At 41.1% G+C, this 24,727-nt stretch overlaps 1 protein-coding gene across 2 annotated transcripts in view; it reads right to left on the bottom strand.

The window, feature by feature from the left end:
* Window positions 1-4,260: 4,260 nt before the first annotated feature.
* The window catches only part of SPTSSA (serine palmitoyltransferase small subunit A), a 459,057-nt gene continuing 438,590 nt past the window's right edge, over window positions 4,261-24,727 (bottom strand). Inside the window, exon 3 of one of the 2 annotated variants that reach the window (XR_008705303.1) lies at window positions 4,261-5,084. The gene's annotated coding sequence lies outside the window, so the exon portion shown is untranslated. The remainder of the gene's footprint in view (window positions 5,085-24,727) is intronic. The other variant, XR_008705304.1, reaches the window with a different exon arrangement.

Genomic DNA, 24,727 nt, shown 5'->3' on the forward strand with positions numbered 1-24,727 from the left:
ATATCAGAATTCGCTGGGGAACTTTTTTTCATTGAAATATACTTGATTTACAATGCTGCTTTAGTTGTTGGTGTACAGCAAAGTGATTCAGACATATATCTATATCTATTCTTTTACAGATTCTTTGCATTATACATTATTACAAAATATTGAAGATATTTCCCCTGTGCTATACAGTAGATCCTTGTTGTTTATTTATTTTTTATATAGTAGACACCTGTGGAACTTTTCCACACTCTCAACCTTGATCCATGCCCATATTATTGAAACATATTAATGTTGGTTGCTCAGTCATGTCTGACTCTGTGCAACCCCCATGGACTGTACCCCGTCAGGCTCCTCTGTCCATGGAATTCTCCAGGCAAGAATACTGGAGTGGGTAGCCATTCCCTTCTCCAGGGGATCTTCCTGACCCAGGGATCAAACTTGGGTCTCCTGCAATGCAGACAGATTCCCCAGTCAGTCAGTCAGTCAGTTCAGTCACTCAGTCGTGTCCGACTCTTTGCAACCCCATGAATTGCAGCACACCAGGCCTCCCTGTCCATCCCAACCCTATATCCCTCCATATCCCTCTCCCGCTCGCATCACCGTGGAGCAAACCTCTGTCACTGCAGGAGTGTGTCTTGTCTCCTCAGTGAGTTTTAGGGGGAATACCCTGGTTTTGTTAGGCCTGAAGCTGATACAATTTTAGGGGCCCTCTTTAAGAACAAATAAATTAAAAGTATCTGCAAGCCAATACAAAATACACTCAACGCACCCCAGTGCCACAGATCTGCCTCTTTCTTGTTAATAACCACGTATTATTTCACTGTATGAATGCACTGTAATTGATTTATCCGTTTCCCAACTGACTGAGCCACAGGTATGTCCAGCCTCTTGCTATTACGTGCAGCACTGTCATGAGTACCTTTGTACCCAAATCTATTCCCACACTCGGGAGCATATCTGTGGAGCAAATTACTAGGAGTAAAAATCACTGGGTGAAAGGTTTGCACATGTGTAATTTTTATAAATACTATCAAGTTACCCTCTATAAAAATTGTTCCAGTTTGCACTCTTACCAGCAGGATATGAGGGTTACTGTTTGCATAATTGCAAATATTATTTTTGTTTAATCTGATAGATACAAAAGTATCTCTTTCACTCTTCTTTTTTTTTTAACCAAAGGTGAGTTTGAGTACTTTTTTACATGTTTGAGCAACATATGTGGGTGGCTTGCTTGGTGAACTGTTCATATCTTTTGCCCATTTTTTTTTTTTTTCACATTAGACCGATAGTCCCGTTGATTTTTTTAGGAAAAGCCTTTATATTTTCAGGAAATCAGTCATGTCATAGCTAATATGCAAATACTTTCCCAGGTTTTTTCTACTTTTGACTTGGCTTATGGGTGCTTTGTCATCAGAGGTGTTTTTTCTTTTTTTTCAGTGTCATCAAATTTAACCTCCCAAGAGGGAGCTATTTTAGCTATTCTGGTAGGGAAGGCTACTCTAGCAAGGTGGCACTTGAGCTGAAACCTAAATTTCATGCAGAGAGCAGGAGACAGAGCCCTGGTTAGAAGGCTCTCAGGCAGGAACGTGCTTGGTGTATTGGCAATGAAAGGAGTCCCAGCAAACTGAGCTGAAGGAGGAAATAGCACACAGTGAAGTTCAAGAACAAGACAGGCCCAGACAGTGATGGTTGTGAAGGCCAGGGAAGGAAGTGTGGCTCAGCTTTAGGGCCCAGAAGGGAAAACCAACAGGAAAAATGATAGGAAGGCAATTTTAAATTCTACATTATTAGATGAGCATTCTAATAATTATCACTGTCCACCGTGGAATTGGCTCCAGGAATATTTATGGGTGAGTTTCCTGTCCCTGGAATTTTTCAGGCATAAGTGTAACACACCTAGATGCAAACACTGTAGAGCAAATTTAAGTATTAGATGGGAGTTTGACTAGGTGACATTCATCGTATAGACCCTTGCTTTGTTTTTTTTAATTATTTATTTTAATTGGAGGCTAATCTCTTTACAATATTGTGGTGGCTTTTGTCATACATTGACATGAATCAGCCTGGGTATATGTGGTCCCCCATCCCAAACCCCCCTCCCACCTCCCTCCCCATCCCATCCCTCTGGGTTGTCCCAGTGCACGGGCTTTGAGTGGCCTGTTTCACACATCGAACCTGGACTGGTGATCTGTTTCACATATGGTAATATACATGTTTCAGTGCTATTCTCTCAAATCATCCCACCCTCGCCTTCTCCCACGGAGTCCCAAAGTCTGTTCTTTATATCTGTGTCTCTTTTGCTGTCTCGCATATAGGGTCATCATTACCATCTTTCCAAACTCCATATATATGCCTTAATATACTGTATTGGTGTTTTTCTTTCTGCCTTCTTTTGACTTTTCTCATGGCTTCTCTCTCTTCCTGTTTTCTTAAATCCTCCTTCCTTCCTTCTTTCCTCCCTTTTTCTTTCTTCCTTCCTTTCTCTTTCTCCTTTTCTTCTTTCTTTCCTTTCTCTTCTACTTCCTTTCCTTCTCCCTTCTTTCTTTCCATTATCTTCTCCCAGGTGAAGTGCTGCCAATGGTTTATTCTTGGCCCCACTGGCAGCATTAACGGCCACACTGACAAACCACTTTCTATTTCCAGGGACACCTGTTTACAGTTATGCCTCATGTGCACCTACTGGAACTCTCTTTGACCCAGGAGCCCCTGAGGACAAGAAACACATCTTTTCCCTCCTGTGCAGAGACATGGACCTGCTCAGTGCTCAGTAAACAGGGGATATTACTATGCCTTCATAGGCTATGTCTGCAAAATGACTAAGTGCAGATTGTATACTTTCCTCCTGACGGTTGAGATCTGCGAACAAGGAGGACAAAGATAGGCTTGAGAAGTTAAGGCATGAAACAGATCTGAGAGCCTTCCCTATAAACGAGGTAAAGCCACAATTATGGATGGGATCGCTAAGTCCGAATGCCAGAAGGTGTGGAAGGGTAAGAAAAGAGAGAAGACACCCCTGAGATTTCTAGCCTAGGAACACCTTCAAAGTTTTAGGCAGACGATGTCACATAACACCAGATTTGGAGAGAGGCCAGGATAGGAGGTAACACTGGGATGAGAAGGAATAAAGGTAAAAGAGGGCGGAGAAGACTGCTCTCAGAAGCTGGCACCAGAACTGAGGCAACCTCTTGGCGGCCGTAGAGGAAGAGGGCTCAGAGGCGTTTACACTAGGCCAGTGCCTCCACTCAGAAGACCAGAAACCACTAAGGCCTTTACATATTTCGCTTAGTTTAATTTCACAGCAGCTCTGCAAATTAAAAATTATTATTCCTGTTTTATAGTTGTGGAAACTGAGGTTCAGAAAAGTGACTTCCCCAAAGTCACACAGTTGGTGAGTGATGGAGCTGGGATTTATGCCCAGTTTGATTACCAGGCCTCACTCCTTCCAAACCAACCAAATACAAGTGAGTTTCCTCTACTACTGCAAGCCATTGTCTAGACAGCCCACGAAGAGTCCAGGAGGTCTCCAAGTGAGGGTAGGAGGTGCCCTCCACCAGGGGAAGCTGGGCTGGCAGATGTGCTCTGCTCTCGGCAAAAAGAAAAGAAGAATGCAGTTTCCACCATGTTCTCAGCTTCTCTCTACAACCAGGTCAACAATATGTTCATTCTAGAGCCGTGTTTAATCCAAATAAAGCTTAGTGTTTCCTCAAAGGAAGACAGAAACATGCTTCGTTTAGAGTCACTGCTTTCTTTCCAATTTCTTATTCCCCTGGCGTCACATTTTCACGAAACATCTCTCATCCATACACAGCAACCAATGCAAATTTGGAATTGGGATCCTACACAGAGGGAGAACACCCACTAGGAAAATAACCCCCCAAATCCTTTTTTATTACATGGATTTAGTTGGAGATGGGAGTGGTCCTGCTTCCAAGACCCTGCAGTACAATTAGGCACACTGGCATAAAGCATCCTAAATTACATGATTTACTAGTAATTTACTTTATAAAATCTAGTTTAGCCTGGTCATAAGACAATTGCCTCATGTATAAAATTACCTAGAATCTAGTACATTTTTTGAGTTGCTCCAATTTTTTTAGCTCACAATTATTATTATCTGTCCTTTGACACTGATTTTAATAATAGACAGTTCACTGAACCCAGAGGTTTGGAACTTTGGTGGCAAAGGTCCTTTCAATGAGCCTTGATACTTGGTTAAGGAATGTGTGATATCTCATGCAAGCAGGTTTCCTTAAGACAAACCACTCTTGAAAACAAGTTAGAAGTTTTTGTCTTTAATTTCTGTTTTAGACATGTTATAAACATGCAAATTTATTTCCCAGTTGATTCAATCTGCCATCTCTAAATCTTTAGGGAGAATTACAGAAATGGAGATAAAGTCTTGGTAATTTATTCAATTTTATCACTTCTACTGATCCCATAAAAAGACTCCATCTGTCAAATTATACTTTAAAAAAACACACACACACAAAAATCCTTTTATAATTTTCTTTATATGGGTATGTTGAAAACGAGTAGTTTAAGTATCTGTGTCATGAAAACTATTGACGTTCCAATAAAATCTGTTCTTTCTAAATTATCTGTTCTTTAGCCTGTTTTGAGAGGAAACTTCAGCTTCTATCATTTGTTTATAATTTGCTTGTGCAGCTTTGGATTTATTGCTTCGGGTGAATATATTATGGCATGTTTGGGAAGCATAGAATAAAATATTCTTATGTTAACACATTCTGTGATTTGGATACCAATCTATAATCAGTACATCTTTCTTTTTAAAATTTCTGCTGCCTAGGTTTTATTGAAAGCACAAATAGTGAGCATTAAAAAAGAGAGAGAGAAACCTAGCTGAATCCCATCTTTTACCATATATTTTAAACCTTGTTTCTGTAATCACAGGCTGTGTGCATACCAATGTACCTGAACATCTGAGCCCCATTAGAGAAACACCCCAACACCACTGGCAGGAATTTTCTGATTTCTAATCTCAATTGGACCTTCCTTGTATTAATCTTTGGTCAGCTTTCTCATCTTCTCAATGACTGTTCCAGAACTTCACTTTCCTCTTAAGGCCCCACCTAGGACTGTAAGACAAAATACAGAATACCCAATTAAAATGGAATTCCAAATTCTCTTCCTCCTCCTCGTAGCCAACTCTGTCTCATGGTAAATCTGAAGTCATTAGCAGGAACTCCCTCAACTTCCTGTCATCTCCTCTTTGGACTTACCTACTTTAAGACACACCTTCACCTCTCTCTCCCCCACCCCAGTGAATTGCTATTCAAGATCACCCTCCTGGGAATTCCCTGGTGGTCCAGTGGTTTAGGACTCAGTGCATCTATTTCTGGGGGTCCAGGTTCGATCCCTGCTTGTGGAACTCAGACCTTGCAAGCTGCACAACACAAACAACAACAACAACAAAAATGACCACTCTTCTTCCCCAGCCATCTCCCATCTCCCCATCTCCAATGTGAGGGGTTCTGACCCTAAAGAGCTGAGCCAGCAGCTGTCCTACAGGACGAAGGCATCTTACCGAGCCCAGCACCGGATGCCTGTGTTTAAAGGAGAAGCAGGTTTGAAACTCTGAGGGCCAGAAGCTAGTCTGGCTGAACTGTATATATAGCTCATATAGAAAAGAAATCTGACGGTTTCTCTAGGTTCAACATCAACCTTAAACACTTACATGGCATTATCAATAATGTTTGTGATGCTGGAAAAAAACTTTCTGAACTATCAATTTTTGAAAGTTTAAACTGTACTAGTAGAGAAGGCAATGGCACCCCACTCCAGTACTCTTGCCTGGAAAATCCCATGAGTGGAGGAGCCTGGTGGGCTGCAGTCCATGGGGTCGTGAAGAGTCGGACACGACTGAGCGACTTGACTTTCACTTTTCACTTTCATGCATTGGAGAAGGAAATGGCAACCCACTCCAGTGTTCTTGCCTGGAGAATCCCAGGGACGGGGGAGCCTGGTGGGCTGCCGTCTATGGGGTCGCACAGAGTCGGACATGACTGAAGCGACTTAGCAGCAGCAGCAGAGGAAAAGAGTGAATTACCTTTCTATTTATTCTATGGAAAATGATTATCACAAAAACATTGTCACATTCAGTTCAGTTCAGTCAGTCAGTCATGTCCGACTCTTTGTGACCCCACAGACTGCAGCACGCCAGGCCTCCCCGTCCATCACCAACTCCCGGAGTGTACTCAAAGTCATGTCCATTGAGTCGGTGATGCCATCCAACCTTCTCATCCTCTGTTGTCCCCTTTTCCTCCTGCCTTCAATCTTTTCCAGCATCAGGATCTTTTCCAGTGAGTTAGTTCTTTGCATCAGGTGGCCGAAGTACTGGAGTTTCAACTTCAGCATCAATCCTCTTCCAATGAATATTCAGGAGTGATTAAAATCTATCATATCAAAAATTTAGAGGAAACGTATTCTAGAGGCATTTAAAAGAATTAATTTTTTAAATTATATGACCTTCTAGATTTTGTGATATCTGTGGTAGTTAACCTAAAAATATTGTAATTGTCAATTCTTTTCTCATTCTAAATAAATATTTGTTCTTGTAACTTATTTTGTATTTATAACTTCATACTTCCTACAAAATTTATGGTTTTGTAAAGATGGTCCCCACTATTCTGTGGACTTCAAGGTTCCATCTAAACCTGGATCCATCCCTGTGTGGAGGAGCCCCAGATGAGGAAGTGTAACTGAGTCATCATCAATCAAGGTGAAAAATTCACAGAGCCCACAGGTGGGAAGGGGTACAGACAAAAGAGCTAGAAAATCCCTTGAGAGAAACAAGCAGCAAACCTGATAAATTCCAAAAAGGAAAGGCAGCCAGAAACTGCCTTTGCCAGTTCTTGACACATTCCTGGAGTTCTCCCTGACATGTCAGGGTCAGTTTGAGAGAAATGGCTCCTCTTCCTTGACTCAGCCTTCAAGTGACATTCTTCAGAATTCCTTCCCTCCTTGCCTGGTCTCATCTATTCCCACATGTCTAATCAACATCTAGAATCTAATGGCTGTCAACTTTCTCTCTCTCAGTCTCGCCTCTCTCAAGCTTCATTCTCTCAAGGAACTCTTCTGAGCATGTTCCCAGCTCACAGAGGCCCCTTGAGCTCCCATTTTGAGCAGTGTGTTCCTGATTTCTGGCCATAGTCAGTTGGGTCATGACAGTCATCTGACCCAGGCTGGGCCAGTCAGAATCTCCTTTTCTAACAATTGGGAGAAAGACAGCAAAAGAGTCATTGACTTTTCTTCTCCAGAGAGCTGGTGAAAAGGGTAGGGGCGAGCCTCTCCCATAGCAGAGGACCAGGAGACCAGCACGCAGGGAAAGAAAGAGCTGATGCTCAAGAAGAAGCAGAGAGCATCCCTAGTGACAGCGGTTGCCCAGCTTTCTAGGTCTTTGTGTCAAGAACCCCAGGACGCCATTGACAAGACACCTCCATATTTCCATAACACATTTCCCATTTTAGCTTCAGAGTGTGAACTGATTTCTGATACTTTAACAAGAAAGCTATTTATAACTAGCTGTTACGTTAGACCTGTTACAGCCTCTAGGTCATCCCACAAACTCAGATTAATCAACTCAAATGCATTAACAAAGAGAATTCTCCTTTCCGAACAGAGGAAATCTTGTAGGACTCATTTCAGGACACTTGCAAATTTTTTTTCTAGGTAGAATTTTTGAAGATCAATATGATTTGAGAAAACTTTATTGTTAAATATCATATCAGCTTTACTACAGTCATTTGGATCACAGGCCAGCTGTTTCCTTGTAGACATGTAACTTCATGTAAATTGGATTTCCCTATAGGAGAGGAAGTTTATTCCAAATTCTCTAGAGTGGTAGAATGAGCTTCAAATTAGTAAAAAAAAAAAATTATCCTTGTGAGTTTTACCAATAATAATCATAGGGAATATTTTTAACAGGATATAATATATGGAATATATGCAAAAAAGCCTTTATTTGAATTTTTAAAGAACTGCCATAACCACACAATGCGATAACATGGTATTGTTTTGATCACCATCATTTTCTAAAACGAGAGCACTGCTGCTGCTGCTAAGTCGCTTCAGTCGTGTCCGACTCTGTGCGACCCACAGACGGCAGCCCACCAGGCTCCCCCGTCCCTGGGATTCTCCAGGCAAGAACACTGGAGTGGGTTGCCATTTCCTTCTCCAATGCATGAAAGTGGAAAGTGAAAGTGAAGTCGCTCAGTCGCGACCCCATGGACTGCAGCCCACCAGGCTCCTCCATTCATGGGATTTTCCAGGCAAGAGTACTGGAGTGGGGTGCCATTGCCTTCTCCCAAAACACAGTACGTCTTAAAAAACTTAAGAATGTGCAGGAAAACAGACTTCCATAAGTGTAAAATGTGTAGTAAAATTGTTACTCTCAAAAATTTTCAGGGATGAGAAACATTTAAAATATTTGTTACAAGATGTCTATGCTAGAATAGTTAATTGCAACATTGTCTACAAACTGGAAACAATCTCAATGTCCCAAAACAGGATGTTGGTTAAGTTATAGGATTCTATGTAGCTATTAAAAATGATGATGCAGGTTTATAATTGTAACAGAAGGGACAAGTGCCAGTTAGATGCAACCACATCTCTGGTGTAAATGTGTCAGCCAGGAGGTACCACTGCACCAAGTTCATAAATTGGCTGAAGAGTCTTTCAGATGTTCCTGACTTTCCAAGCCCTTTGGTTCTCAGGCATCTGCCCCAATTATTGTTTGAGTCAGTTTTCTGTTTACATAGGCACGTTCTGAAGTTTAAATGCATTTTTTTTACTCTTGGCCAAAAATTGAGAAGATACCATGAACTCATTTTAAACTTGTATAAATATATGAAAGAGGAAAAAAAGGAAGATTTTTTTCTAATCTCACTTTTTAAAAAATTGAAGTATAGTTGATTTACAATATTGTGTTAGTTTCTGGCACAAAGTGTCAATCCCATGTTTGTAACATAAGTATGAAAATAAATAAATTCTGTGTGAATCTGAAAATTCAAATGATGATTGTCAAAATATAAATGGCAATGCTTTTCTTTGGGTGATGGGTGAATTATTTGAATTTCTATACTTTTGTATTATCTCACTTCGTCTTGTTTTTCACAATGCGTACATGCTATCTTCATATTTACAACCAATAGTAGTAGTGTTCATTTTGAAAAATCTCTCTACATCTGAATGGTAGAATCAAAGAAGTTTGATGTAGAAGGGACAGTAGAGGCTTCCCTAGTCTAACTCGCACTGGTACCCACTCCTACCACCAGTGCCGGGATCTTTTCTGGAGGTTTCTAACAGCCAATGATCCATTTCCTCTGTTTAGAAAGGGAATAGAATTTAGAGAAAGATGGACCCCTTTGGGGCACTAGGGTACGGTGAGATTCAAAGAACATGGCTGTATCCTCATGCTCTATGTGAGGCACGGAGAATACCACGTGTTCTCCCTAAAAGGAGTAGGAAGAAGTTTACAGAGAAAGGTGAGGAGAGAGGGCACTTGCAAAGATGGAGAGAGGTTGGGGCCACCACCCCCACCTTGAGAGGGGCTGACTGGAGGTCCTTCCACCTAGTACACCATGGGACCCTTTATTGGGTCATTTTCCTGTGATGTCAACAGCTTGTCTCTTGTGTTTTGCCTTCTCTCACTTTAATTTGTTTGTGAAAATCAAAGAGTGAGTTATGCATCTGAATTCACATGCTGCAAAACAGACAGCAGAACTGAAAGCAGGCACAGTGAGTCAGCAATAACCATGAGAAAGGAACTCAGTGAACTCTTGGGCACACCTTGGGACATGAACCTGGTGGGAATGGAGAGACGAGGACAAGTCAACCTCACTCCACAGGCAGAGCCTCTGAGACATCTGGGTCACATGAGGCATGATTTCTCAGCTCTCTTTTTGCCTCCTAGAAACTCAAAATCTGCTCCTGTATGTCACATTCCTTTGATCCTACTCTGTACCAAGGCAGAGTCAGTTTGATCTGTGTTCCAAATGAAAAATAAAGGAAAGATAATACCCTTGAAATATCAAACCAAAGTAATTTTCATTTCTCATAAGTAATGTTGTCCTATGACCCCTCACTCATTGAAATCAATAGGCTTGAGTACTTCTGGGAAAGGCTGAATATTCAACTAGAACAAAGTCATTACTCAGCTTAGACAGTCAAACCAAACTTAAGTGCACAGCAAGATAATTCCAGGTTTTATTAAGAGGAAAAATGATCTTACCTAAATTCTAAAACTTTCCTTTTTCAACACCCATGTAAGAGCAAAGCTGGGGGTCTGAGCACAGAGCTTTACTGGTAAGCTGTGGTCTTTACACTGGCCTGTGTGCACCCCTGGAGTGGGGGGCCATGGAGACTAAGGGAAGAATTTTAAGGGAACAGTTTTGGAAACTGTCAACTTCCAAGTGATTTCTTTCCTAAAATGAACCTGCCTTTAGAATTGGCAGATTAACCTGCCTTTTCAAATTGTTCTCCTCCTTTACAAAAGAAAATCATACCTTTCACCATCTAGAATCCTAAAATAGTTTATTGCCTCAGGATGAAAAACTCTCTAGGTCACCAAATGACTGGACAGTTGGAGAATGCATGCCCCAAAGGAGAGTTCTTTGAGAGTAGGGTCAGGTGAATTCACAGTAAAATCCTGAGGGTCACTGAGTCTTATTTCATCCAGACTGTAGAGTCACAGACAGCTCACTGCCTCATCTATTTGCATCTATGTATTAGAATTCAGAAGTGATATGGTTGCCATGAGGATGTATACTGAAACACTGACTTAAATTGAGAAATAAAATCAAGACTTGTTCTGACAGAAGTATGGATGATCTGGCTTATTGGCTAAACAACAAAAACTGATTTTGCCAGTTAGGTTCTGCATGAATGTCTTCCAGATAGTAAATGAGCAAAATCTAATGTTCTAAGGTTTTGACATAAAAGTACATTTTAGAGTATGTAAGTAAAATACACCAGAGATTACATCTTTTGCTATTATCAAACTTATAATAAAAGAAATTTAGATATAAAGCTAAAAATGTTCAAGTTTCTCAGAACTCTTTTGAAAGTATTAGAGGAAAAAGTTTGCTAAAAGCCAGTGTAGAGAGGCAGGATAGGATGGACAGGCACTTTGGGTTAGACAAAAAGGTAAAGGAAGGAAAGAAGTGGTGAAGTCAGGAGGTCAGATGTTAAAGTGATGTAAAGGGTAAGAGGTCAGCTGTGAATGTGGGAGGTCCCCTCCACCCCTACCCTGGGGCAGACATACAGATCCAAGAGCCAATGGGTATAGGAAGAACTAGGAGTGAGCAGATAAATTTGGGAGAATCCAGTGTTCTCCAGAAAATAGTAGGTCAGGAAGTTATCAAGCATCTTAGCCCCACAATAACATGAAATAACCACAGGGTTGTAAAAATGGTGGCAAAATACTGTTAGGTTGAGATTCTCTGAAAGACCACCAAACTGGACTCCCGGCAGTGGCTGTGTGGTGTGGAAGAAACTCCCACACAACCCGTAACGGATGTACAAGGACTGTGTGTGCTTAGTCACTCCGTCGTGTCTGACTCTTCAACTCCATGAACTGTATGTAGCCTGTCAGGCTCCTCTGTCCATGGGGATTCTCCAAGCAAGAATATTGGAGTGGGTTGCCATGTCCTCCACCAGGGGATCTTCCCAACCCGGGGATCTAATTCAGGTCTCCTGCATTGTAGGCAGATTCTTTATCAGCTGAGCTACCGGGGAACTGGAGGTCAGGAATGGCCTGGTCTTCAGGGGAAGATGGCAGAAGTCCCCAGGTACAGTCCCACTTCTCTTCCTCTAGCCCCTTCCTGTGTCCTGATGTCATCTAGGGAGAAGGAAGGAGACCCATACTGAAAGAAACCCTGTGGGGGGTGGTTTTAAACCAGTCACAGGACATGCATGCTGCATTTATGAGTCAATAATTCAGGCAAGCAATAGTTTTTTCATCAGAGTAATACACAGAGTCATTGAGTCTAGAGCCTGACGGAGCTTAAAAAGATTGCTTGGCCCTCTGCTCTCATTTGATAGTAGGGAAGCTGCAGCCCAGGGTGATGAAGGGAGCTATGTCTGGGAGTCCACATCAGAAGTGGTGGTTCTCATGGTTCACCTTAAGACAGGGTCTTTGTAGTTGATTTTTTGGTACTAGCCTTCTAACACTTTTTGGAACATGGATTCTCCCTGTTGGGTTTTGGTCCTCTGCAATGTGTCCAGAAGACCTTTAGGTTGACCCCTTGGGGATATCCAGGAGCACTTGACATTTTATACTAGTTAACCACACATGAAGAGAACAACAGTGAAACAAACTTCAGAAGGATTGGTGTCAGGACTTATGAAAACACTTTACAACAGCCCAATGGAAGCTTTGGCAACATTGGAAATGTTCTTACCAGCACCACCCAGTACTGTGCACTGGCTCTGAGGCTACTGAATGCCAGAAATGTGGCTGGGGAGGGTGGGGAACTATATTTTAAATTGTATGTAATCTTAATTACTCTTAATTTATATTTAAGTAATCACAAGTGGCTAGTGGATACAGTACTAGACACCACAGCTCTCTAACACTCATAAAAATAAGGTGCCTTTTCTTTTTCATCACAATTATTAGGAAATTGGTTGAAACTAGTCATTTCTGGTCTGTATAACAATGTTTTCTTCAGATCTATTATCCCCAATTCATGAAAACATAGTCCTACACATTATGCCAAAACAGTAGTCATTCTCTGGAAGACCAAGCACAGTCCTCTGAATGCTTCAGGGTAAGAATTAATCTAAGTCTCTGGACCAACACTTACTGGTATTTTTATTTCTTTAGTTTTTCTTTACTTGGTGCATCTGTGAGTAAATGAATAATTTCAAACTTTCAAAGTTACAGTTTCATAGTCACATTGTCAACTTTACTAGCTTTAAATTCTCAGTAATTTGCCCCTAATTTCCCTTCCTTTTCAAATGACACCAGGTCTTTGACAGTGTTAGTCGCTCAGTCATGTCCGATCCTTTGTGACCCTGTGGACTCTAGCCTGCCTCTGTCCATGGGATTCTCCAGGCAAGAATATTGGAATGGGTTGCCATCGCCTTCTCCAGACGATCTTCCCGACCCAGGGATCAAACCTGGGTCTCCTGCATTGCAGGCAGATTCTTTTACCTTTTGAGCCACCAGCTATATTATCTATCTCTGGATAACAAATTATTCTAGCACTTAGCAGCCTTAAACATCAATGCTTTCATTACTACACAGTTTCTAGAGGTTGAGAACCAGGACACAGCTTAGTGGTGTCCCCTGGCTCAGAGTGTCTCATGAAGATGCAATCGAGGTGTGAACTGGGACTCTAGACACCTCAAGGCTCAAATGGGAGAGGATCTGCTTCCAGGCTCTCTCCTATGGAGCCCAACAGGCCTCAGATCCCACTGATGGTTGACTAGAGGTATCAGTTCTTTGTCATGTAGGCCTTTTTATGGAGCTACTCAGAAGCTGGCATCTGCCTGGTGGCTGCCCTTGGTTCCTTACCACATGGGGCCGCTTCACAGAGCCTCTCCCAACATGACACCTTGCTTCATCAGAGAGAAAGCAAGGAAAGCCAGAGAGAGAATATGAGCAAGCAATCAGTCTTCAGTAATCTAATCTAAGAAATGACATCCCTTCACTGCTGCTGTATTTTTTTTTTTCTTTTTTGTTAGAAGCAAGTCCTTAGGTGCAGGGGAGTGGATTAGACAAGGGGTATATACCAGAAGGTAGAAATTATTGAGAATCATTTGAGAAGCTGCTCTCCACAACTGCTTTAAAGAGAGCTCTTTTCCTAGCTAGTCTAATCTATCTTGTATCTTAGCCTCAAAGTCAGCTCTACCCAGAGTAAGAATGTGGGTGAGTCCAATGTCACCCAACTAGAAAGCAGAAGAACTAGAATCCACGTCTCCTAAGTTTCTGATTCATCTTCTGTTTTCCTTTGTAGATAATACTTAGTTAGGGCTCCAGCAAACACACATAGATGCCAAGCAAAATCATTTTGACTTTAAAAAACAGGTAATAGCAAGAGAGTGCTATGACAGAGGTGATTTTAAAGAAAGATTAGTGAGAAGAGCCAAAAGAATCTTGAAAAGGAAGAATAAAGCTGGAGGGCTCACGTTGCCTGATTTCAAGTTATATTTTTAATACAAAGTTGTAGTAAGCAAAACACAACAGACACAAAGATACTAGTTAATAGCACAATAGGTACTAGCCTAATAACAGACACATAGATCAGTGGAGGTGGCTCAGACAGTAAAGAATCTGCCTGCAAAGCAGGAGAATCAGGTCAATGGAACAAATTTGGGAGCCCAGATATTAACCCCCCCACATATGGACAATTAATCTATGACAAAGGAGTAAAGGATATACAGTGGAGAAAGGACAATTTCTTCAACAAACGGTGTTGGGAAAACTGGACAGCTACATGTAAAAGAACAAACATTTAACTCGTAATGGATTAAAGATTTGAATGTAGGACCTGAAGACATAAAATTCCTAGAAGAAAACATGGGCAATAAGAAAATGTCAGCCTTAGTGATGTTTCTGTGGATCTGATTCCCAAGGCAAGGGAAACAAAAGCAAAAATAAACAGATTAAATTACATCAAACTAAAAAGCCTCTGCACAGTGAAAACCATCACCAAAAGGAAAAGATAACCTACTGAATGGAAGAAGATATTTACAAATCATGTATTCATCGAGGGGTTAATATCCAATATATATAAAGAGCTCATAGAACTCAATAACAAAAACCATACAGCTCAATTAAAAAACAAGCAGAGACTCTGAATAGACATTTTTCCAAAGAAGACATACAGATGCCCAACAGACACATGGAAAGAGCCTCGATATCATTGGTCAACAGGAAAATGATCATTGCCCTTGGTTATTTGCATCAAACCACAATGAGATACCACTTCACACCTGTCAGAATGGCTATTATAAAAAAGACAGCAAATAACAAGTGTTGGCATGGATGTGAACTGTTGGTGGGAAGGTGAACTGGTATAGCCACCATGGAAAACTGTACGGATGTTCCTCAAAAAATTAAAAATAGAACTACCATATGATCCAGCAGCTTTCCTCCTGTGTATTTATTTGAAGAAAAGGAAAACACTAATTTGAAAAGACATGCACACCCTGATGTTCACGGCCACATTATTTACAATAGCCAAGATATTAAAACAACCTAAATACCCACTGATAGATGAGTGGATAAAGAAGATAAATAGAAAAGAAAAGAATATTACTCAGTCATAAAAAAAAGGGACATCTTGCCATTTGTGACAATATAGATGGATTTTGATGGTATTATGGTAAGTGAAATAAGTCAAACAGGGAAAGACAAATACTGTATGAGTTCACTTATATGGGAATGTAAAAAAATAAAGTAAATGAACAAACATAACTAAACAGATACAGAGTCATAGATATAGAGAACAAACAGGTGGTTGCCCTAGGGCAGGGAGAGGAGAAAAACAGGTGGGGAGATTAAGAGACAAATTTTCAGTTATAAGTCACAGGGATATATTATATAGCTTAAGGGATATGGCCATTAATGCCATAATAATTTTTTATGAGGACAGATGGTTACCAGACAATGTGGTGATCATTTCACAGTGTATTTAAATGTGGAATCACTATGTTGTACACCTGAAACTAATATAATAACATACATAAGGTATTTTTCAATAAAAAAGGATAGATTAGCATGATGAGTGTAAAATAGATTGCAGAAGGAAAGACTGTAAATTACAATAAATTACTATTTATTTACAATTAGTGATGTTAATGGTCTACAGTTTTATACTTTGTTATTGTGAAAACACTCCATGTGTTTTCATAAGTACTAATAAGATAGTCTTTGAAAGAATTATTTAGGCCAAAAATATATCAAGTAAAATACTACATTAGAAGGTCTATCATCAAATTTTATAACAAATGTTTTCACATGTGTACATTGTTATTTCCAGTGAATTTTCTGAGAGAATATTTTCTAAGAGAGGAAACTCCTGGGAAAGTCAGGACTTGAAAACTGAGAAGAAATTGTAGTCAATAAAAAGCATTGCTCTGTTAAGCCTCCACCTACAGCCATGACAACATACACATCTGCATTTAAATGAGAAGTATGGGGTGGCAAAGTACATCAATATCCATTAATACTCCCTCTTGCCGCCTTCTTTCAGTAGTCAATTTTGTGCTGGGCACACAGCCTAGTGAGGACTAATTTCAGCCTCTGGAACAGTTAGATGCACCATTAAGACTAAGTTCGGCTCAATGGGATATGAGTGGTAATGACGTAAGTCATTCCTACTTGTGTCCTTAAAGGGAAAGGTATGTGCTCCCCTCCCTCCACTGTATTCCTCCCCTTCCGAGTATTTGGTATGCAGATGTGATGACAGGAGCTGGGAGTAGTCAGAGATGAACGCTCCCATAACAGCCTTGGATCATCTACCTTCGGAAATTTCCATGATCAAGTTCTTTCTTGCGTAAGCCACTAAGCTTTGAAGTCCCTGTATTAGAACAGTTTATACTATAACTCAGCCACTGCAAGAACATTCTCATCTTTCCTTTAATTTGGTTCTCTACCCAAAGAAATAACAGACAGGTGCCTAGGCAATAGTGATAAGGAAAAGGGATGTTATCAGTCCATATTAAATTCTTTTCATCATCTCCTATTACCTGTGAAGCTGCCAGAATCCAAATGACAGCAAACCCTGAATTTTTATGTGACTTAATTCGCCTTCCTTATTTGCCAGGAGTTAGACAAACAATAGTATATAAGCTCAGCTTTGCTAATGAACCAAGGGTGATTTTAAGTTTCCCTCTTTCAAGTTTGACCAGGTTCAGGGACTAAAGACCCATTCAGCTTTGTGCTGATAAATTTAACCACAAACTCTGTAGGGGATAACAAGCCATGATTAATAAGGTTTAGCGATTTCCATGGTATAAATACTCCCACCATGGCCAACTTCAAGCTAGCAACACGATGTCACTAAATGTAAAGACCAGAGGAAAAGTTGACACATTGCACAGTTGAACCTTGCAAGCTAATACTTGCCAGTTTCAAAACTTTGGGATCTATCCATCTATGACTCCAGCCTGAGACTGCTTCTGATTTCCTTTCCTGGTTACACTCTGAAGAAGGATGCTACATTTCCAGTGATGTGCGGCGGAAACAGTAAAACAATGCCGGGGTGGCTCTGAGGATCTCTGAACTGCAGCTGGGGCTTCTCCTTCATCGGATCTATGATGCCCCTGCAGTAACACTTCATCCTTTTGGTTCAAGGCAGTGGTTGGCAAACATGAGTTCACACTGGAAACACGGGGGAGTTCTAGAAACTAGAAATGCCTGGCTTCCAGCCTCAGAGATTCTGATTCAACTGATCTGTATTGGGAACATTAAAAGCAGATGATTTTAACCAGCGGCCACAGTTGAGAACCACTGGTTTAAAGTAACTGACCTCTTATGTACGTGACAAAGGGTTAGTATTATTTTTACTTTTCACATAAAGAGGAAAAGTCAACTTACATGACTCACAAAAAGGGAAGAAGTCAAAGGTGAGGCCAGGGCCATGTCCTTAGTGAAGGGAAGGCTGAGAAGAGGTCTGTGTTCTGCCTCCTAGTAAGTCCTGGAAAGAACCTTAAATACTACTTTTCTGAACCCTTAAAAAAATACTAGTGAGCCTTCCTTTTTAGTTAGGAATTTAAGTAAGCACAGGAAATGCTGAAATTCTAGGAAATTGTCATAAATCATTTAATCAACTCTTCTGTGTTTTGAATCTATACAAACTGGTATTAGTTGTGAAATCTCATTCAATTTCTTTCCATCTGTTTTAGATTTGCATTTATTCTTAGAAGCATATGAGACATTTTTCAAAAATCAGCAATTAGGTCATGTATGTTCTGACCATTAACATCTGAAGTTGTGATTAGAGTTTTACAGATTGATAAAATAGCTAGTTTAGTAGTGAGTCCTTTTCACACAGTACTATTTTAGTTAATAATCCATTTAAGTCTGTATATAAACACATAGATGATACAACTGAGACAATGAAGATGTGCTGAGTCCAGCATGTCACTGGAGGGGCAGCACGAGATGGAGAATGACAGAGGAAGGAAGCTTGAGCACTAAGCTTGATGTGGCTCAAGCCTGATGCAATTTCCTAATCCATCAACATGAAGACAGGGTGAATTTAGCTCTCCACCTTTAATATTTTGATAAGGCATCCTGAGACTGAAACTGAGACTGAAATGGTGTCAGTGAACCAAATAGGTTTGAAGAACCAAGAGGGTTTTTTCCCCCCAAGTTTCACAGACATTGACAAACTCTGAGAATGAAATGTATATTTCTGGATTCTTTTTTTTTCTGAGTTTATTTTCCTTTTAAATCATATGTTGCAAATATATTTTATCTCGAGATCCAGTCCCACTTGACCAATAGTGGCCACCCGACACACCAAGATGAGGTTTCTGAAGCCAGGTCCAAGGCTGGTGGAGTTAAGAGTGCCATGACTGATAAGTGGTGATTGCCTTGGGGCTGAAAAGGGTGAAATGGCAATAGCTGTGCCCATGTCCCATCCCTGTTCCTGGTCTTTTCATTAACACCAGCGTGTCCTTCATCTCCCATTAGGTACTTCTGAAGTGAAATGAATGCTGGGATTCTATATTTCCCCACTTTTCACCAAGAAAATTTAGTTCATTGTTAAAGTGGCAATATTCATCCAAAATATTTAGCTTTTGAGTCTTTGATAAGCAGCTTCAATTTCAGTTATATCTTTTTTTTTTTAATTGAACTGCAGTTGATTTACAATGTCTCAGGTATATGCAAAGTAATTCACCATTACAGATATATATTCTTTTCAGATTCTTTTCCATTATAGGTTATTACGAGATATTCAATACAGTTGCCTGTGCTATACAGTAGGTCCTTGTTGTTTACCTATTTTACATATAATAGTGTATATCTGTTAATTCCAAATCTTTATAATGACCTAACAATCATCAGTTGACTCACTTAAACAACTAATCTATTTAAAGGGGAAAATTTTTTGTGTTCAACACTGTTTTGGCAAAACAAAAAATGCTTTTTGATTCTTTGACTTTTAAGCCAGTTCCATTAGACACAATCTAAAAGATACGAGAAATCGTGACTTTCCTGCTATTCCACCTCCTTAGGTTTGGATGGCTGTGCTTTTCTCTTCAGGTCATGTGACACCACAGCATGATCTGACAAGTAATTAACTACTTTAGAAGTTACTCCAGAAGTTACTCCACTTTGGAGCAGAAGCAATTCTATCCCTAATAGTTGCCTGGCAGGTTGATTCTTCCTTCTGGCTCTTAAAACTCTATGTAGTAATTGCCCCAGAATTTAAAAATTATCTGGGGAATTCCTTGTTTCACATTTAGGGTACAAATAGCTAGTGACATTCTGTAACGTGTTTGTGAAGGGATGGAGAATCACTGTATGGATAAGAAAGCTGTCTCTTTTTACTACAAAGACCTGGAAAACCCTTATTTGACCAGACTGCAGAACTGAGTTTCAAAATTAGTAAACTGATAATGTGTTGGAATATGTGTTTGTCAAGAGCTGTCTCTACAGGACACATCTCAGAGTGAATGCTCTCACACTCAGGCACTCTGGGTATGGATTTGCCTCCTTTAATGTTGGTTTTGATGGTGCTGTTAACTGTTTGCAAAACAGTGTCATGACAACTCTCTTCAGAGTTAACAATTTGGCCTATAAATTATCCACTTATTTTCTTGATCAAAAGATTGTCCTTTGACACTGCTCTCCTACCCCTCCCTTTTATGCTTGTCTTCATTTGATCATTAGACCATGTTCTACACACTAAACTGCTAAATTCCCTGAGATTGAAGCGGGGGGCAGGTTCCAGGTCCTCTTTCAATTTCTTCTATCTTCTCTAACTTTATATAGTCTCATGCTACACTTGACATACAAAGAAACCCTCACTGAATAGTCCATGAAAGATCATGATAGCTGTGTGTAGTTTACACTGGTTATTTACACTCTGTCCCTTTTAAGAAACTGGGGGTGGTTCAGTTGGGATTTTCCACTATTATCATTTTCCCATCAATGAATATAAACCCCTGAATTCTCAAGGCAGGTTCAGTATCTTAATGGCTTGAAATAACTGAAAGTCACTGAACTAAGTTATTCTCAGACCAGAGATATATCTCCAGTTTGGGGGTAATTAAAGGAATCAGTTTGAAAATAACGTATTATTAACTTATAGCAAAGATAAAATAGGAAACTTAGACCTTGCTCTCAGGTTGGTTGCAGTTTGTTTGGAGGAGATGAGAGGAATGTGAGAGAGAACATATGCACATGAGGCTTTTGGTTGCTCAGTCCTCAGAGACTATATAAGTTAGAGGAGAATGATTCCTGAGGATTGGTTATGGGTGAACGCATTAGGTGTGAAGCGAATTAAGTCAGGTGTTAAGGAGAACAAGTTTTGGAAAGGCAGGAGGGAGAAGGCAGGCTTTTCCAGTGAGTTGTCAACAGGGACACACACACTAAAAGAATAACCAGTGTGGTCCACGAAGCGGACAACCATAGGAATTACACAAACTCAACAGGGAGGGGTCCGGTGATAGTGACCTTTAAAGCTACATTGAGAGGCTTGTGGTTAATGTGATAGGAAATAAGGAGCTACTGAAGAATTTTGACGTGAGGAGTGACATTACAGGTGCTTCCCTGGTGGCTCAGTGGTAAAGAATCCACCTGCCAATGCAGGAGATGCGAGTTCAACCCCTGGGTTGGGAAGATCCCTTGGAGAAGGGAAATGGCACCCCACTCCAGTAGTCTTGCCTGGGAAATCCCATGGACAGAGGAGCCTGGTGGGCTACAGTCCATGGGGTTGCAAAAGAGTCAGAAATGACTTAGCAACTAAACAACAACAACAAAAAGTGACATTACAAAATGATGTTTTCAGACTCGATTTCTGCAGAGATACACAGGATGAAGACTAGCAACAGGGCAGCTGAAATGGCTTAGCAGGAAGGTAAAACAGGACATTCTGGCTACGGTGGGGGCTGTGGGAACAGAGGCCAGATATATTTTGAAAGAAAATACAACCTATCTTGGTGTCTGGCTAGATGGAGGATGGAGGAAGTCAAAGGTAAATTTGCAGGTGGGTAGATGAGAAGGGAGGGGGCTCCATGACAGAACCAGGGGAGTCAGAGGAGGAACTGTCTTTTAACAATTTGAAATGACGGTGAGCAGGGTAAGGAGGTAACACTGCAGGAGGCAACAGAAGGAGGAGACTTGTTTCAAAACCTGAGTCTAAGTCATTTAACTTCACTAACAAGGAGAACAGTCCCTGACTCACATGGCTGTGAAGCTGATTAGCCATGGTAAGACTGTGGAAGTGTTCTGTGAAGCACTCTCCAATGTATCCAATGTATGCCTTTGGCATTTTATTCTCTGTGAGTCTCCTTCCCCGCTGCATGTGATACTAAAGAGGATGTAAAACTTCTGCTCATGAATTTCACTCCAGTATGTTTTTATATCACTTCTGGTGGAAGGGAGATTGGTTGGGAGGCCTGAGCAGTGAAATGGGTAAGAAACTGTAATGAGGATCTTAGTCCAGGGTACTTGATGGCATAAGATGAACTAAGCAGACTTAGACACTTTTTAGGGGGAAGAGATGACAGAACTTACTGACTGGATGTGGGAAATGAGTAAGAGGGGGTATTATAGGATGATGTCTAGGCTTTCAGTAGAGGCACTAGTATAGACTAAGGTTCAGATCATTGAGATGGAAAAGATCGGAGAAGGAAAGAGGTAACCAGGGAGGAATATCACAAATTTGGTTTTGGACATTGTAGTAGGCAAAATAATAGCCCCCAAAGATGTCCACACCCTAATGCCTTGTGAATATGTTACCTTCCATGCAAAAGGGACTTTGCAAATGTGATTTTGGTTTCTGAGATGAAATTATCCTGGACTGTCTGGGTGGGTCCAAGGTAATCACAGATCTCCTTTTAAGTGAAAGACAGAGGCAGGAAAGGTAAGCGTTGCAGTAATGTGATGTTAGAAAGATGGGAGCTCACTTTTAAGATGGAATAGGCTATAAGCCAAGGGATGCAGTTAGCCTCCACAAACTGGAAAAGGCAAGAAATGGATTCTCCCCTAGAGCTCCCAGAGTGAATGCAGTCCTGCTGAAACACTGATTTTAGCCCAGTGAAACCAGTGTTGGACTCCAGACCTCCAGAACTGTAAAATAATACATTTCTGTTGTTTGAAGCCACTAAGTTTGCAAAAGTCTTTTTACAGCAGCAATGGGAAACCAATACAGACACATTTGAAACTGAGATACATAAGAATCATCCAAGCAGAGATCTGAGACAGTTTTATAGAGGGATCTGGGATGGAATTATATACTAATGACAGAAGCACGCTGGCTACGACCAACCGCGCAGAAGCGCGCCCTAGAGGAACTACCCACGCCCGAGGTCAGGGGCGGCAACCGAGAGCGCAAGCCTGCAACAGCCCAGGAGTGGTCGAGAGGAGCTACCCCACACCCGAGGTCAGGGGCGGTGGCCGCAAGGAGCTACCCCACACACGAGGTCAAGGGTGGCAGCCAAGAGGAGCAACCTCATGTCCAAGGAGCAGCGGCTGCGCTTTGCTGGAGCAGCCATGAAGAGATACCCAACATCCAAGTAAGACGGTAGGTGTTGCGAGAGGGCATCAGAGGGCAGACACACTGAAACCATAATCACAGAAAACTAGCCAATCTGATCACACAGACCACAGCCTGTCTAACTCAATGAAACTAAGCCATGCCCTGTGGGGCCACCCAAGATGGATGGGTTGGTGGAGAGGTCTGACAGAATGTGGTCCACTGGAGAAGGGAATGGCAAACCACTTCAGTATTCTTGCCTTGAGAACACCATGAACAGTATGAAAAGGCAAAATGATAGGATACTGAAAGAGGAACTCCCCAGGTCAGTAGGTGCCCAATATGCTACAGGAGATTGGTGGAGAAATAACTTCAGAAAGAATGAAGAGATGGAGCCAAAGCAAAAACAATACCCAGTTGTGGGTGTGACTGGTGATAGAAGCAAGGTCCAGTGCTGTAGAGCAATACTGCATAGGAACCTGGAATGTTAGGTCCATGAATCAAGGCAAATTGGAAGTGGTCAGACAGCCAAGAGAGTGAATGTCAACATTCCAGGAATCAGCAAACTAAAATGGACTGGAATGGGTGAATTTAACTCAGGTGACCATTGTATCTAATACTGTGGGCAGGAATCCCTCAGAAGAAATGGAGTAGCCATCATGGTCAACAAGAGAGTCCGAAATGCAGTACTTGGATGCTATCTCAAAAATGATAGAATGATCTCTGTTCATTTCCAAGGCAAACCATTCAATATCACAGTAATCCAAGCCTATGCCCCAACCAGTAATGCTGAAGAAGTTGAATAATTCTATGAAGACCTACAAGGCCTTTTACAACTAACACCCAAAAAAGATGTCCTTTTCATTATAGGGGACTGGAATGCAAAAGTAGGAAGTCAAGAAACACCTGGAGTAACAGGCAAATTTGGCCTTGGAGTACGGAATGCAGCAGGGCAAAGGCTAATAGAGTTTTGCCAAGAGAACGCACTGGTCATAGCAAACACCCTCTTCCAGCAACAAGAGAGAAAACTCTACACATGGACATCACCAGATGGTCAACACTGAAATCAGATTGATTACGTTCTTTGCAGCCAAAGATGGAGAAGCTCTATACAGTCAGCAAAAACAAGACCGGGAGCTGACTGTGGCTGAGATCATGAACTCCTTATTGCAAAATTCAGACTTAAATTGAAGAAAGTAGGGAAAACCACTAGACCATTCAGGTATGACCTAAATCATATCCCTTATGATTATACAGTGGAAGTGACAAATAGATTTAAGGGATTAGATCTGGAGATGTGGATGGAGGTTCATGACATTGTACAGGAGACAGGGATCAAGACCATCCCCATGGAAAAGAAATGCAAAAAAAGCAAAATGGCTGCCCGAGGAGGCCTTACAAATAGCTGTGAAAAGAAGAGAAGAGGAAAGCAAAGGAGAAAAGGAAAGATATAAGTATTTGAATGTAGAGTTCCAAAGAATAGCAAGGAGAGATAAGAAAGCCTTCCTCAGCAATCAATGCAAAGAAATAGAGGAAAACAACAGAATGGGAAAGACTAGAGATCTCTTCAAGAAAATTAGAGATACCAAGGGAACATTTCATGAAAAGATGAGCTCGATAAAGGACAGAAATGGTATGGACCTCACAGAAGCAGAAGATATTAAGAAGAGGTGGCAAGAATACACAGAAGAACTGTACAAGAAAGATCTTCATGACCCAGAAAATCACGATGGTGTGATCACTCACTCACCTAGAGCCAGACATCCTGGAATGTGAAGTCAAGTGGGCCTTAGAAAGCATCACTATGAACAAAGCTAGTGGAGGTGATGGAATTCCAGTTGAGCTGTTTCAAATCCTGAAAGATGATGCTGTGAAAGTGCTGCACTCAATATGCCAGCAAATGTGGAAAACTCAGCAGTGGCCACAGGACTGGAAAGGTCAGTTTTCATTCCAATCCCAAAGAAAGGCAATGCCAAAGAATGCTCAAACTACCACACAATTGCACTCATCTCACACACTAGGAAAGTAATGCTCAAAATTATCCAAGCCAGGCTTCAGCA

This window comes from Bubalus kerabau, chromosome 19 (assembly GCF_029407905.1).
Source record: "Bubalus kerabau isolate K-KA32 ecotype Philippines breed swamp buffalo chromosome 19, PCC_UOA_SB_1v2, whole genome shotgun sequence".
Classification (NCBI taxonomy): domain Eukaryota; kingdom Metazoa; phylum Chordata; class Mammalia; order Artiodactyla; family Bovidae; genus Bubalus; species Bubalus kerabau.